This window comes from Podarcis bocagei (genome assembly GCF_964188305.1).
Source record: "Podarcis bocagei genome assembly, chromosome: 1".
In the NCBI taxonomy this organism is placed as follows: domain Eukaryota; kingdom Metazoa; phylum Chordata; class Lepidosauria; order Squamata; family Lacertidae; genus Podarcis; species Podarcis bocagei.
In genome coordinates, this window is record NC_138125.1 from 83097819 (window position 1) to 83112988 (window position 15170).

At 42.8% G+C, this 15170-nt stretch overlaps 1 protein-coding gene across 11 annotated transcripts in view; it reads right to left on the reverse strand.

The window, feature by feature from the left end:
• Window positions 1–15170, reverse strand: part of DAGLA (diacylglycerol lipase alpha) — a 96154-nt gene that overhangs the window by 80362 nt on the left and 622 nt on the right. For 5 of the 11 annotated variants that reach the window (XR_014009773.1, XM_081200531.1, XM_081200537.1 and 2 more), the window contains exons 2-3: window positions 13779–13957; window positions 10048–10180 (exon numbers count right to left, since the gene is read on the reverse strand). The exons of 3 other annotated variants lie outside the window; for them this stretch is intronic. The gene's annotated coding sequence lies outside the window, so the exon portion shown is untranslated. Of the gene's footprint in view, window positions 1–10047; window positions 10181–10545; window positions 10562–13778; window positions 13958–15170 lie in introns of those variants that run through there. 3 more of the 11 variants (XM_081200528.1, XM_081200532.1, XM_081200533.1) reach the window with 2 other exon arrangements.

The window sequence follows — 15170 nt, forward strand, 5'->3', positions numbered from 1 at the left end:
CAAAGTCACATAACTCATAGAATTTTTCTCCTGAAAAGTATGGGTTTTCCATCTGGTTGGCCACTGTGGGAACAAGGTGGAGGACAAGATGGGTCATTGGCCTGATCCGGGAGGCTTTTCTTACATTCTCTGAAGGAGGAACAGCACCTAGCTACAAATAAATTGTTATACTGTACTGAACAGGGTGGTCCACAATTTTTGCTGGTCTTGATAGTCAGCCAAAGCTGTGCAATCACCAAACCTCTCCTTTCCCTAAAGGACTGCACCCCTGACCTTATACTCAATCCCTGAAACACTGTGTGAGGTGAAGAACAGACCCTTGATCTTCTTCCTAGCTTCCAAATTTGGAGGGAGGAAGGATTGTTCTTAGAACTACGCTGTGCTTCTGAGGCACACCAAGCACCCTGGAAGTAAAGAGCCAAACATGCAGCCAGCTGCCTTCAGTTTGGAGCTGGGACGAAATGTGCTGTGGCGCTGTGCTTCCTCGGTGCCCTGTGTGCCTCCACAGCAAACTTGGAGGGGTGACCCTCCACCTGCTCATCCCAGCTTCAAACTTGAGAGGAGGGCTGGAGCTCATCACTCTCATCAGTTGTGGTGAATACAGTTGCAGGACCTGACACTGGGTGTCAATCCAGAAAGTGGAGCGGCAAATCCACGACTACCGTACATCCAAAATCCTGCTGCCAGAGCAGAAGGGGGAGTTGCTAATTTGTTGCAGATCAGCTCAAGGTCTGGCCCCCTTTGGGAATTCACAAAACTTTGGATCTTTCAGGTCCTACCATCAACATCCCAGAGTACTTATTTCCCCCAGCACCTGCCGGAAGAGACCTCTACACACCATCCTAATCTTCCCTCTGCCAACAAAAGGGGGAGTTGGGACTGCACTCTCAGTCACTTAAGTTTGGGGTAATGGGCAGGGGGCTGGATTTGGACAAGGAAAAGCTGGGCTAAATCACAAAACTCTCTAGGCAGCCTTGGAGAAGGCACTGTCTCTCAATCTGCTCTATATTAGAGGGTTGCTGAAAGGAGGAAATGAGAGAACTCCTATTAATTGCCCTTAGCTCCCTGGAGGAATAAGCAAAAGAAGGATCCCTAAGGAACTCAGGTAACCAAGACTCTTACCTAAACATGGCAGCTTGAAAACTATTTTCCTTTAGTAACTCACTCTCTCTCTCTCTCTCTCTCTCTCTCTCACACACACACACACACACACTCACACACACACACACACACACACACACACTTTTGTTTGTTTATTCAATAACATAAAAGTTCATTAAAATAAGGAAAAAATACAACTGCATGAAAATCAAAATTAAACGTAGTCACACACAAAAAGACACAGGTTTGGATCACTGCATTTGTAATCCCTTGCCTTTAGTAACCTTGCATATTTCGTTTTATACTCTATTTTGCTTCCCCTGAATGAATATTTGAAGGTGGGGATATATTTTAGAAAAACATTCAATGTTTTACTTTGGATTTAACTGAATCTCTTGCCTGCCAATGAGGCTTAGCTGCTTTGTACCACAAACTGGAATATAATACTTTTCGGGAAAGTACCAGTATGTTCCTCTCAACACAGAGCTGAAAAAGTTTGCATGAAGAGATTTCCCATCAGTTGTATATACTTCTGTTTGGAATTAACCAAGAACATCTATCTACCTACTCAAAAATAAATTTCTGGTAGGACAGTGGCAGCTATTAGAACTTCCATTTTCAACTAGACAAAACAAGCAGAGATAAGAGGTGAGTAGGTAAAAAGAGATATTGAAGAGAGGCTACACTTTATTTATTTCATGATCTGCCACTGGTTTTGGAACAAAAAAGTTCAATGGTCACTATGTTTGCTGCTAATTTTCAAATGTCTCTTGAAGATCTTTGTATGCTGGCAGGCCTATTCAGTTGTTTAAACTTTTTCAAGATGAACCAGTCATTTTTAGTATCATATTGTATTTCTTTATGGTATTTTTATGTACTTGTGTATTTGTTGTACACTCCCTAGATATTTTCATTAGGACACGGGTGGCGCTGTGGGTTAAACCACAGAGCCTAGGACTTGCCGATCAGAAGGTCGGCAGTTCGAATCCCAGCGATGGGGTGAGCTCCCGTTGCTCGGACCCTGCTCCTGCCCACCTAGCAGTTCGAAAGCACGTCAAAGTGCAAGTAGATAAATAAGTACCGCTCCAGCGGGAAGGTATACGCCGTTTCCGTGTGCTGCTCTGATCATGCTGGCCACATGACCCGGAAGCTGTACGCTGGCTCCCTCGGCCAATAAAGCGAGATGAGCGCCGCAACCCCAGAGTCTGTCACAACTGGACCTAATGGTCAGGGGTCCCTTTACCTTTACCCTAGATATTTTACATGGAGGACAGTCTACAAATATGTTTTATAAATAATTAAAAATGTTGTGGGCAGACATATTTGATATCTGATTACCTGAGTAAAATGATTTAAATCTCCTTTTGTGTATGTTACAAGGACTTGTTTGGGGGGAAATGTATGTAACCACAATAAAGAGTTGATGACAATGAGATGATTTTCAAATATATGGAATTTTGGAATATATGATGCATGGCAAATAGATGGCTTTAAAATAATTTTATGAGCAGGGAGAGGCTGAACGGGAAGTTTACTTTTATCATTCCAAAGCTGAATAGCTTCCAACAGCTAGTTAATTGTTCCCATTTGGTTCCACCTATGTTTTGATTTTTATAGGGGCTATTATCTTATTGGCTAATTACTAGATTTTCATATTGGTGACTACAAAGTAGTAAGCAGAAAACAATGCATAACAAAGGCTACTAAACGAACAGCAGGGAACAACTGGTTTAGATGACAAATTTCCCCAGCAGAGAGCTGATTAATCAAGCTCTGTTTGAAATTCTGTATCCTGGAACAAGCACTAGGATCAGGAAGCTAAAGATATTTCGGAGAGCACTTGATTTGAAATTCTACTTCTTTCCCTCCTATTGGAACTGCTCACTCTGAGACTAGAAGGAGAAACTTCCTGGATTAAACTGACAGTGCTCCACTGCAGAACTCATTCTACACTTTCTAAGATATATGCAAAATGCAGAAAATATAACACAAGCATACCACTCTGAAGAATAAAACAAAATAGATTTGAAGCTTTACTCTGTTATGTTGTCTTGCATCACAAAACCTAGCTCTGCTGTTTAGCTACAGTGGAAGATTTTCAGGAGATAATGAAAGGGAACAGAGCAGAAAAGGGACTAGTTAGCCCAAAGAAGTAGGAATCTTTCACCAAAGCCTTTGTAAAATTGCAAAAGGTTTAGCTATTACATCCACCGGTGATTTTATCACCATTGCATACATCTACATACAGTGGTACCTCAGGTTAACTACTTAATTCGTTCCAGAGGTCCCTACATAACCTGAAACTGTTCTTAACCTGAAGCACCACTTTAGCTAATGGGGCCTCCTGCTGCCACCACGCCGCCGGAGCACGATTTCTGTTCTCATCCTGAAGCAAAGTTCTTAACCTGAAGCACTATTTCTGGGTTAGTGTAGTCTGTAACCTGAAGTGTATGTTACCTGAAGCGTATGTAACCTGAGGTACCACTGTATCAGAAATGCAGCTTAATCCAACTATGACATGTATGGGGGGACCCCCCCCCCTCGATGTTGCTGGACTTCTTCTCCCAAGTTTGCCAGCTAGCATGATCAGAGATGACAGGAGTTGTAGACCAAAAACATACATGAAAAAGTTAATGGATTGTCTGTTGCAGCTATGGATCAAAACTGAAAACATACCCATACAATTTTGATTTTTATTAGGGCAGACCTCTGTATCAATAGATCTGGACTAGAAAACAAAACTACAGTAATAAGCAGAATCTATTCAAGTGACTGGAAATAGATTTCAAATTAATAATGAGGTCTTCAGTTTTCTAGGTACTAAAGCAATTATGCTCCTAAATCTTTCCCATTACTATCTCTAACAGGTTAAAGGAAGAAAGAAGGGTTTCATAAGCCTAACTTCTCTAAATAGCTGAAATCGTGCTAGGTATTATACAGACATTATCCGCTCTTTGCCCAGATAAATCCTTTCCTCTCTTCTTGCAGTATTTGAATACTACATTCTGGCTAGGACCACCTTTTTTCTGGCAGTACTCCTAACACCTTCAACTAGGGCATGACAGGCAGAAATTAAGCAGCTGAAGCTTTTGCTACAATGATGACAAAGAAAAGCTTTAGGTGTAATTCCCCTCAGACATCCTTTAGTTGGTAAATGCAAGGCTCCTTCCCCCTCCTCAAAAAACAACAACAAATGTTGACAACTCTAATGCTGGCAAACTCAGGGGAGTGATAAAGTTTTTTAAAATGTTGGTTACAAAACCCAGTCAGTCCAACCCACCCAAAGTCAAACACTATTTATATCCTCTTGGTTTAAATGTAAGAAAGTTAAGCATGAACTCAAATCTCGCCCACAGAAATGAACAGGGCATATAGTGCAATGCTAAGGAGGCACCTGTGATGGGATGATGAGCTGCTTGTGCGTAAAATCGTAGTCCCTCAGAGTTTGTTCAAGTCCACAAACCTCTGTCTGTGACGGAGCCCCTCAGACATGGCTCCTCTAGTCACTAGCAGATTCCGACAGTGGCTGCTTTCGGAATCGCTTCCAACATAAAAGCTCCTTAACGGAAACACGTCTTCTGGACTCACGGCGTGACAGTTTCCGGCGAGGAGTGGGTCTCCCTATGGGAGGTCCAGAACCCTCCCCACTGTTCTCGCTGGAAGTATCCCTGAGCCCTCCCTCTTGCTCGCTTTCCCTCAGAGTCCCACCTCTCCCCCTGCTGGTTCCTGCTTCAGCTGCTGGGTCTCTCCCAACCTCCGTGAGCCCTTCCACCACCTGTCCCTCCGATGGCAGTTCCCTGACAGCACCTTACTGGTGTCTTCTATAGACCTCCAAGCCAGACTGAAGACTTGGATGATGCCTTCCTAGAGCGGATTACGAAATATTCAAAAACGAGAGATATAGTAGTCATGGAAGATTTCAGCTACCCCAATATCTGTTGGAACTCAAACTCTTCCAAGAATGTAAAGGTAAAGGACCCCTGACAGTTAAGTCCAGTCGTGAACCCCAGTCTGGGGTTGCGACGCTCATCTCGCTTTACTGGCCAAGGGAGCAGACGTTTTTCCGCAGACAGTTTTTCCGGGTCATGTGGCCAGCATGACTAAGCCACTTCTGGCGAAGCCAGAGCAGCACACGGAAATGCTGTTTACCTTCCCGCCGGAGCGGTACCTATTTATTTACTTGCACTTTGACATGCTTTCGAACTGCTAGGTGGGCAGGAGCAGGGACCGAGCAACGGGAGCTCACCACGTCGCGGGATTCGAACCGCCGACCTTCCGATCGGCAAGCCCTAGGCTCAGTCGTTTAGATAAGTTCCCAAATTCCCCTGCTGACAATTTCATTTCCCAGAAGGTGGAAGAAGCAACAGGAGGGTCATCTCTCTTGGACCTGGTCCTCACTAACAGGAAGGAACTGATCAACCAAGTGAAAGTTCAGAGAACCTTGGGAGGACGTGATCATGTCCTCTTGGGCTTTATTATACACAGGCAAGAGTGTAGTTGGACATGCACTCTGGACTAGAGCTGGGCAATATCTGGTTTTCAACACTGTGATGTATCACCAGCTAAACATACTGACATACTGATATATCACAATGTCTGAAATATGAATGGAGCTATGTAGAGGCATTGGCTTGCTTCACAGTTTTGCCCACACTGTGATTTTTGCCACCGCCTGCTCTTTTGATTCACTGCCCCCTACAGGAGGCAGGGCAGAGCTGAGCTGGCAGAGTTAACAGGGACTGCAGAAATCAAAAGAAGCATTGGCTGGCTTCATGGTTTTTCCCACATTGTGATGTTTGCATACCACACGTGCACCCACCCTGATTTGTGATATATTGCCAGGTCAAAAATTAGAAGCCCTTTAGTGTGGGTTAGACGCTGTCATCTCATTAAATTAAGGCCATCCATATGACATCCCCTTCAACCAACAACAATCTTGCTCATTTCCCTCTCTATGGACAATTTAAATGGTTAAAAATTCGAAACCTAACCACTCCATCCATCCCATTAGTGTTTTCTGTGGGGCTGGATGGATAAATCTTCTCAGCTACTTCCAGATCCATGACCCCTCATTCACCCTTACCTTCATTTCTTTTATGACAGTGCTTGTGTCTATTTTTGGATAGGCTCTGCCTGGCACGAAAGCAGCCACTTTAAAAAAAATAAATTTATTTGTACTGATCAGTTGCGGGGGGGTTTGAAATCTCCAACTTTAGAGGGTTGAGATTTGTGATTCCTTTTTTACTTTTACTTGCTTCCACCTACCTGTATGTACTTGCAAGCCTTCTTATTTGTGCACAATATTGGATGTTAGAAAAAAACAATAAAATAGCAACATAAATAAAAGGAGCACAGTGGAAATAAATCATAATTAAACAGTTTTGCTATTTTCCATAGCTGGTTGTTGTTTTTTTAAGGGTGTGAGAGCAGGTAAATCTCTATTTGTACATGTTTGGTTTGTGCTCAAATAGAGGGAATGGAAATAACAGAAGGCAGGGTCAAAAACACACAGTGTGGATTTATCCACCAAAGGATCACAGTCAAAAGATATTAAGCTTGGTTCTGATCAAGTCCACTGTTTTTATTATGATAAAAGTTTATACCCACAACAGGTACTTTCTATCTCATACTGGATTGCAACATCTCATCTCTCTTTCCTTGCTCAAATGAAACTAGTTTTTTCTTCCAAGTTCTGACTATACTTCAGAGGTTTGTAAAGAAGTGTCAGTCTTATGTGTTCAAACAAAGACTTGAATCTTACACCTAAACCAATGGCTACAAAAGCTAAGAAAGAGTGGGAGTCACATATATTTTTGCACATATTAGCTTTCAGTTGCCTTACAGCAGTGGTTTTCAATCAGTCTGCCAGCCATGGGACCCTGAGGTGCCTTGAATGATGGTCGGGGTGCCGTGAGCAACACTGGCCTCTGTCCCTCGTTTCTTCCCTCCACTGATGCCCTCTCGCGTCTCTGCCTCCCAAAGGCTTGCACAAGTGTTTGTTGCAGCGGCCCTGGCTACATGCTCCCCAGGCAAATGGTGCCTCTGGGGCTGACCAGGGGGTACTGGCCGACAGAAGCTGAGAAGGCCTCGGAGTAAGCAAGCAAGTGGGTGAGGGAGCCCAGCCAGCCAGCCCACCAGCCCTTACTGTTGAGAATGGTCAGACAAGTGGGAGGCCGGACAGGCAGACAGGCGTTGCACTGGCTTCTCTTGGGTTTTCTGTGTGCAAGACCTGCCTGGGAACAGAGTGCCCGGTGCTGAAGGTGAGCCTTTCCACCATGCAGGCCCGGCAGTGCTCGCTGTTGCCACTGCTACCTCCCAAGGTAAGGTGCTGGCCCCATGTTCACCTTTGGTCACTCTTCACTGGGCCACTAAGGCTGGGGGAATCCTCTTCCAAGGCCCCTGTGGAGCAGTGTGAGGGTGCACCTATCTTTGGGGTGGGGTAGGGCAACTCAGAGACCAGGGGCAGCAGCAGTGGCTGCCTAGAGGACTCCCAAGGAGAGTGGAGAGGGGGCTGAAGGAACACTCCACAAGGGAGGGTGTTTGAAAAAGGGTGAGAGGCTGCCAGCTCTGCAGGCAAGGGGTGACATAACTGGGCTCCTGAGTCCCATAGGGGTGCTGCAGAAAGAAGGTAGTTGGTCAAGGGAGCCATGGACTCAAAAAAGTTGAAAACCTCTGCCTTACAGTATATGTTAAACCTATTAAATGCTTGCCTTCCAGCAAAACTAGTTAGACAGCATCTGCCATCTCAGCGTGGCTTCTTGAAAAGAAACAACTCACGTATTCAAATTTAGTGTGTTTCTTATTTTGCAAAGCTTCCTTTTGGCATGATGTGTAAGAAGCCATTCAATCATAAGACAAAATAGCTTTTTCACGTTTTTCAAGCAGTTCCCATTGATGTTCATGGCACATGGCACTGATTCACATCAAAGAAACCACACCCTGAGGGAGGGAGGGAGGAAGGAAGGAAGACTATAAACTCCATAGCATTTGTTTCCATGGCTCACTTGCCCCCAAAAGATGTTACATACTGGCACAAAGCCTACTGGGAACAATAGCCTATTCACATGGACTGACCCATCTGCTTGAGAAATATTGGATCATCATAAACTAGTACAATATATTGCATGTATGCATACGCCTTGGCATGGCAATATTATATATTAGCATTATACATGCACTGAAGTACGTGTGTATGGACTGAGGTACAGGGAATACCACACAGATGTGAAGTACTGATAGAAGTTACAGCAGCACTTATCAACTTACATGTTCCATACCAAATGCACATGTTACGCTACATCTCCATTGTATACACACAGAATCACAAAGATAGATGTGCCTATGGGAACTAACTAAATATGATAGCATAGCTGTTTACCTTCACAGTGTTTCCCCTGCTCTAAAGATCTGAGTTTAATTGTGAAAGACGTGGTAGAACAGTGACTAGTCTGTGCAATGGCACCTGGGGTCTCTTGCATACAAAATGTGTGCTCTATCATTGAGAGACAGACGTTTATTCTTACACACACCCACACCCATAGTATAATCAATAAAAGTTGGCCCAGCTTCTCAATCTATTTCATCCTCCCCTACCTGGTGCCCTCCAGACGTTTTGGAGTACAACTCCCATTGACCATGATGCTGACTAGAACGCATCGGAGATGATATATTCAGTGACTGCAATCCTAAGTATACTTATAAGGAAGCATGTCTCACTGAAATTAAGACTCACCTCCAAACTGACATGGTTAAACTTAGGTTGTCAGCTTCCCATTCTGGGAGACCAACACTGCGAAGATATCCTCATTCAGACTGTAATGTATGATCAGTGGAAACAGTTGGTCCTTGCAAGTATTAACCACTCTCAATTCCAACCTGATAATTGCCACCTGCCCAGATTTTAACTTGTTTGAATTAATTTTAAGTTGCATTTTAATTAACTGATGTCTGTTTTTATGCCTATTGTGTTGTTTTTATGATGTTAGCCACTCTGAGCCCGGCCTCGGCCGGGGAGGGCGGGATACAAATAAAAAATAATTATTATTATTAATGTTACTTGGGTTGCATGACAATCTGTTGCTCATTTTCACAAGGAACCCTAAGACATTTCACAGATAAGCACTGGCATATCTCTTGCCCATAGCATTCTGTTGAAAGTAGATTATATGTGTGAAAGAGGGAGGAGAGATAAAGTTTTTAAAAATTGTATTTTCAGCTTTCAGTATTAAGAGACATTTACAACATTACTGAGTGACAAAGAAATGCCCCTCTATCATGACATTGTTTCCTGTATTACTCAACACATGAACAAGTGCAACTGTAACTGTAACTCAACACTCAAATCTACATACATACATTTCAAAAGTCTCAAATAACATGATACTCTATACACACATACTAAATGAAGCGTCTTCTTACAAAACTTGGTACAGTGACTATAATGGGCAGGATTCAACTAGCACACAGCAGAAGCCCACCCAAGGATATCCACTAGTGCAACAGGGCTTTCCCCCCTGAAATTGGCTGGGGGGAGGTGTCATGAGGAACCCCAGAACAGCATTCAGGGAGAAGAGAGGGGGGATTATGCCGTCTGGCAAGCTGAGAATCTTGCACTGACTGAAAGATTGTCATAGTGCTACATTGAATTCATTTCAATAACTGAACCTGTCTTTTCTGGAATATTTCTTTTACAAAAAGTGGGTGGGGGACGTAATTATCTGTACTCATTTAGCATCATTATTTCTGATTCAATAGCAGAAAGTTATGTACCCAGATATTATATCTACATTGCTGATTATTCTCCCTAATTACACAATTGTTTTCAGTTCTTTAAAATGAAAACCATCATTTGTAATCATTTGAGGAACCAGCTTTCTTACTCTCCACTAAGCTCCACCAATAGAGAAGTTAAACATCCGTTTCAACAGTTATTATCAGATTACTTACATGACTCTTCAACTTTAAGTCAGTAGTTCCTGCTACAAGCATGTGATTATTTACACTTTCCAGTAAGACTTCTTCCATGTATGTTTTCCTGAGTCAAGTTTTATAAACTTCAAAATCCACAGCTGGGCAATATCTTTATTAGGATTACAAAATAATAAGTAAGCTTTGTGAAGTGATTGGTTGCATTTAATAGACAGAGAATAGCCTACTTAAGGCTTGCTTCAAAATACTAGACTTTCTGGTATGTGTGGGCAGTAGCTTGCTCCTTTGGCCTAAAGACTATTAGAGCTTAATCACACTACCAGCTAACAACACATGGTTCAACTATATTTCAGCCATTACAGTAGACTACCCCCAACTCATATTCAATACATTCACAATATATGACAGTCACCATGCTGTAGAGGAGGAAAGCTTTGCTACCTAGGATGATGTATATCTATCTATAATCTACCTACCTACCTACCTACTTACCTACCTACCTACATACCTACCTACCTAGGGAAGGGCAGATATGTTTCAACATTGATGACAATGTGTCGCTGTCAAAGACCTAAGAATTAAGGTGAAAGGTAAGAGATTCATAAATCAGTGTACCATTACCACAAGGGAAGGTGGTAGCCTTGCTTGTGTTCTTTTTTTGAAAAAATGCTGCATGAGTAGTTCATAAAATGAGTCTGATATGGTAGTGGTGTCATTTTTACTAAGATTTCACATGTGCTATCTAACAGATTGCACAAACACATTCTAAACAGTGGTTCTGTGAGCAAAACTCCTTGTTCCCATACAGAATAAATTACAGTTTGAATACTTCAAACCACTGGAATGTTTTCAGCTATACTTATACATTATTACCAACACAGCTCACCATACAGATACTGCCTAGCAGCAACCAAAGTAACCAATGAAAAAACCAAATTATGCCAGGTGTATGCTTACCAATACAGGAGTTTATGCTATCCTGTAATTCTATTATTTCCCAGCTGCCACCACTTCAGAGCATTTTCTGCACAATCTGACCACACAGAAGTTTCCTCCTGCTACCCAATATAAAATGCAGTAACTTCTCTATTACACTGGAGTATAGTATCAGAAATCAGTATGTGAGGTCTGTGTGATGAAGCAAACAACTATATATTTGTACAAGCAATCACTTTTTCAGAAATGTAGAAGTGTTGTAGAGATGTAACTGCCTGATAATACACACTTCTCTGTTTTCCATTACAAGCTTGGCCAAATCATTGCTGCATACTCCATCATTTTTCAAGCTAAGCCCTGAAAATAAGGCACAGTCTGACCACCACTTCTGCAACTTCATTTATATATTTTGGTGTAATTGCTGTGGGCATCCACAGGCATGACAAATAGAGCAACTCTTCCTATCCCATGGCTTTTACTCCAAGTGGAGTATTCCCTTTCTCTCTCCTCCAATTCCTGAGTCACCCCACTTTCTCCTCCCCAGGTGCTACATTTTCTTCCCTCTAGTCTCCCAGATTGCTCCCCTTGCCCTCCTATCCTCTCAGCCAGGTATGTTTCTTCTTTTCTTCTGCTAAGATGTTGTTCCAAGCTTTTAATGCTCTCAACCTCCTCCTTCAACTCCATGTATGTTTCATGGCAGGGGAAGTCACTTCATGATGAAGGGGCAGTGAGGACAGCACTTAAAGAGAATCCACAGCTGCCATGGGGAGGGCACAGTGGTTCCACTGTCCCCACGAGTGCCATGCTGGTGACGTCAGAACTATGAGCATTGAAGTGTCAAATAGTTTTGAAGTTTGCTGTTGCCTCCGTTTACAGTAGTGCCTTTTCCCACATTGAGCACGATTCATACAGCAGACCAGTCTCTGCTGCAGTATTAACACTGCAACACCCCCACAAACATCTTATTAACTGAGTTGGTGCAGGGGTAGTAAGGTCTGCATGGGAGTAAAGGCATTTGCCCTGGAATCCATTTCTCCTCACTTCTAAGGGTGGGTGTCCACTGCAGTAACTTAATACTAATGTAAAAGTACATGTTCAGAAGCACTTTTATTTATTTCTTCACATATTAGAGGGCTCACCCCTAATACTGAAAATAGATTATTGCAGGGATGAAACCCAGAACAGTTTAAACCTTGATAATGGCACAATTTTTTAGCAATGCATGGCACCATTTTCTTTTGAAATTTATAAATTGTCTTTTTCTTTGAAGAAACAACATGGTCAAAGATATGACGTGGTATTGCTAATGGGCAGCATGAAAGAAGGAAGGGTGGGGCTCTGATCAATAAGACCAACAGTAGCTTGCAAGCAACTTTTCTACTTACATCACAGTACAATACAGAAGTAAAGCACTCTAAATAAGGCCCATCCAACAGCTGAAAATGCACTTCATCTCATGGAGAACACTGAATTTCAGAGTATGGGATGGCTTGGAGCCGATATAATAAAACTATTACCAAAGCCCTATTGTGGACTTAGTGGCTGTAGCTTCACCACCAGTGCTGAATACAATTTCACTTTGCAACGAGTGGAAGGGGGGTGGGGAACCTGGTAGGACTCTGTCTTCCGAGCTCACCTTCAGCAGAAGTTCTGATCAACATAATAAGATTCTATTGGCAGTAAGGAGCTTACCTGTGCTATTTTACAGATGGAGCAGGGACAAAATTTGCAAGGCCTAACAGAAGTATCATAAGTACTGTTAATCTTAGTTTGCATGAATATAGCATAATAGGCAATACAATCCTTAACGGTATGACCTCTCTGCTTAAAAAGGGCAAAAATCATCTGTTCCACTAAGCTCATTATTATCACGAGGATGTCTTTGTAACAGATGAATGAAACAAAATGCACATTCCTTAATCAGAAGGTTTGTGAGCCTTGATATCATAGCACACACAGTGCTCAGAATACTCTCAATTATTTATTAAAACATTGAATTTCATGACCTGCTCTGTTTAGCAAGACTTTCGTAGAAACAGCGCAGAATTAAGCAATTGTGCCAGGTCATCAAACAAGGGGGAAGGGGAGCACTTGATCAAAGAAATCACTAGTATATCAAACATTACCCATTTACACTCATAGAAAGCAGCTCTATCTATTATCTATTTTCACTGTGAGCAGCACTGTCTTCTCTAGGAATACCTCAAAACATCATCCAAAGAAATGGCATAATCCAGTGCACTGAATTAGCGACCCACCCATTAACACTGTATTCCAAAGTCTTAAAACACATTCACCATTTGACCACCCTTCCCACAGGCATCCTTCACACATCCACAATCAGATCGTTGGCTGCGTCTTTTAATAAGCGTGTGTAATATTAATATAAAATGCCCCTCAAGTGGGTACTTGTCCAGTCCAGATCACAAGCGTGTAGAAACACACACCATAGTTGCAACCTGGCTATAGGCTTATCCCCCAATTCCATTTTAACAATTTTTGCCTGTGTCTGTAAGGCTTTTGAGGCAGTATGTTCCAAAATTTGTCTTGTTCTGATCTCAGTGTGTGACTTCTAGACAATTATAGCCATTTCCCTCCATATGACTCTACCAGGATCCTAGAATAAGGGTGCTGAACTAGAATCTGGGAGACTAAGGTTCAAATCCCTACTCAGCTTGGGCCACTTACAGCTTCTCAGCCTAGCCTACCTCACAAGGTTGTTGTGAGGATAAAGCGGGTGTGGGAGAAGCATGTATGCCACCTTGAGCTTCTTGAAGGAAAGGGAGGATACAAATATATACAAAGGACTGTACCTCAATGGTAGAATACATGTTTTGCATGCAGAAGATCCCCGGTTCAATCCCTGGTATCTCCAGGCAGGACTGGGAATGTTCCCGTCAGAAACCCTAGACAGCTGCTGCTTGTCAGTGTCGACAGTACTGAGCTAGATGGACCAGTCGACTGACTCAGGATAAGGCAGCTTCCTGTAAACCTGTGAAATAAATATATCAATCTGAGTCTCTTCTCTGTGTACTCCCTCCAAGAGATGTCCAAAGCATGGTAACAAGAAAACAGGCTTTTTCTGGGCAGCCCCCAGTTATGGAAAATATTCCTCTGGTGGTGACACTGTCATGCTGTCAGGCAAATACATATTTATTTTTCCGGGCATTTGGATAGTGACCTGGCTTTTGGTGGTCATTTGGTGTCAATTCTAGTTTTGTATGGGGATACTTATTCTTTAGATGATATTTTGGAAGAATTCTGCGGTGTGTTTGCATTCTATTGTTTTAAGGAATACTTTCATATATATTGTATTTTTTGCATTTTATTTATTGTTCGTTAAGTTTATTTGGGGCTTCCACTGGTTAAAGGATGCAATTCACAATTTTATAAACTGAACTGAACTAAGCCAAACCTAATAAGCCAAACATAAACACAATGTCCTATCAAAATGAGGAATGCTTAAATTCTGTGCAAGTCAATGGAATTAAAGCTACAATCCTAAACACACAGAAGTATCCATTGAATTAAAAAGGACTTCTGAGCAAACATGCATAGGATCACACTGCATACTGCTAGGTCTCATTACATTTCAATGTAATCTGAGCACATGCAACTTTCAACAGATTGCACCAAGTGATAATATTGCCTGATATTCAGGCCCAGCAGGTATGTTCTTGTGGAGATAACCCACTCAGATATAAAGGACCAGTTCCTTCCCCCACTCCCTCAAGATATAGAACGAGTCCCCCTTTTCCTGCGAAGTAAATGCCTATTAATACAAATCCAGCCCCCATAATGCACATGCAAAGGCGAATGACATTTTCTTCTGCAATCCAAGACAGGAACACCAGAATATATTAAGGAAGTAGCTTCAGACCGCCAGCTCCGCCAAGGGCCAGCATGAGCCCAACATAAACCACCGTGGTGTTGAGTGTCCAGATTACATTCAGCAAAAACGGATCGTTACAAAACTGCTGTGCCGAAGGCCACAAAATTCCTTCCTTTCCACGCAAGCACGCGCGCGCACATCCATCTGCGCCTGCTACCCGGGAGCCCCAACCCCGGCTTCTCGATTTCCCGACGCCCAAATGAATCTCGCAACCAGCCCACCCGACCTAGTCCTGGCAGAGGGCGCTGGGCGGACCCGGGGGGAGGAAGGGAGACGCAGCCCAAGGCCACATGAAAAGCCATTGCCAGAGCCA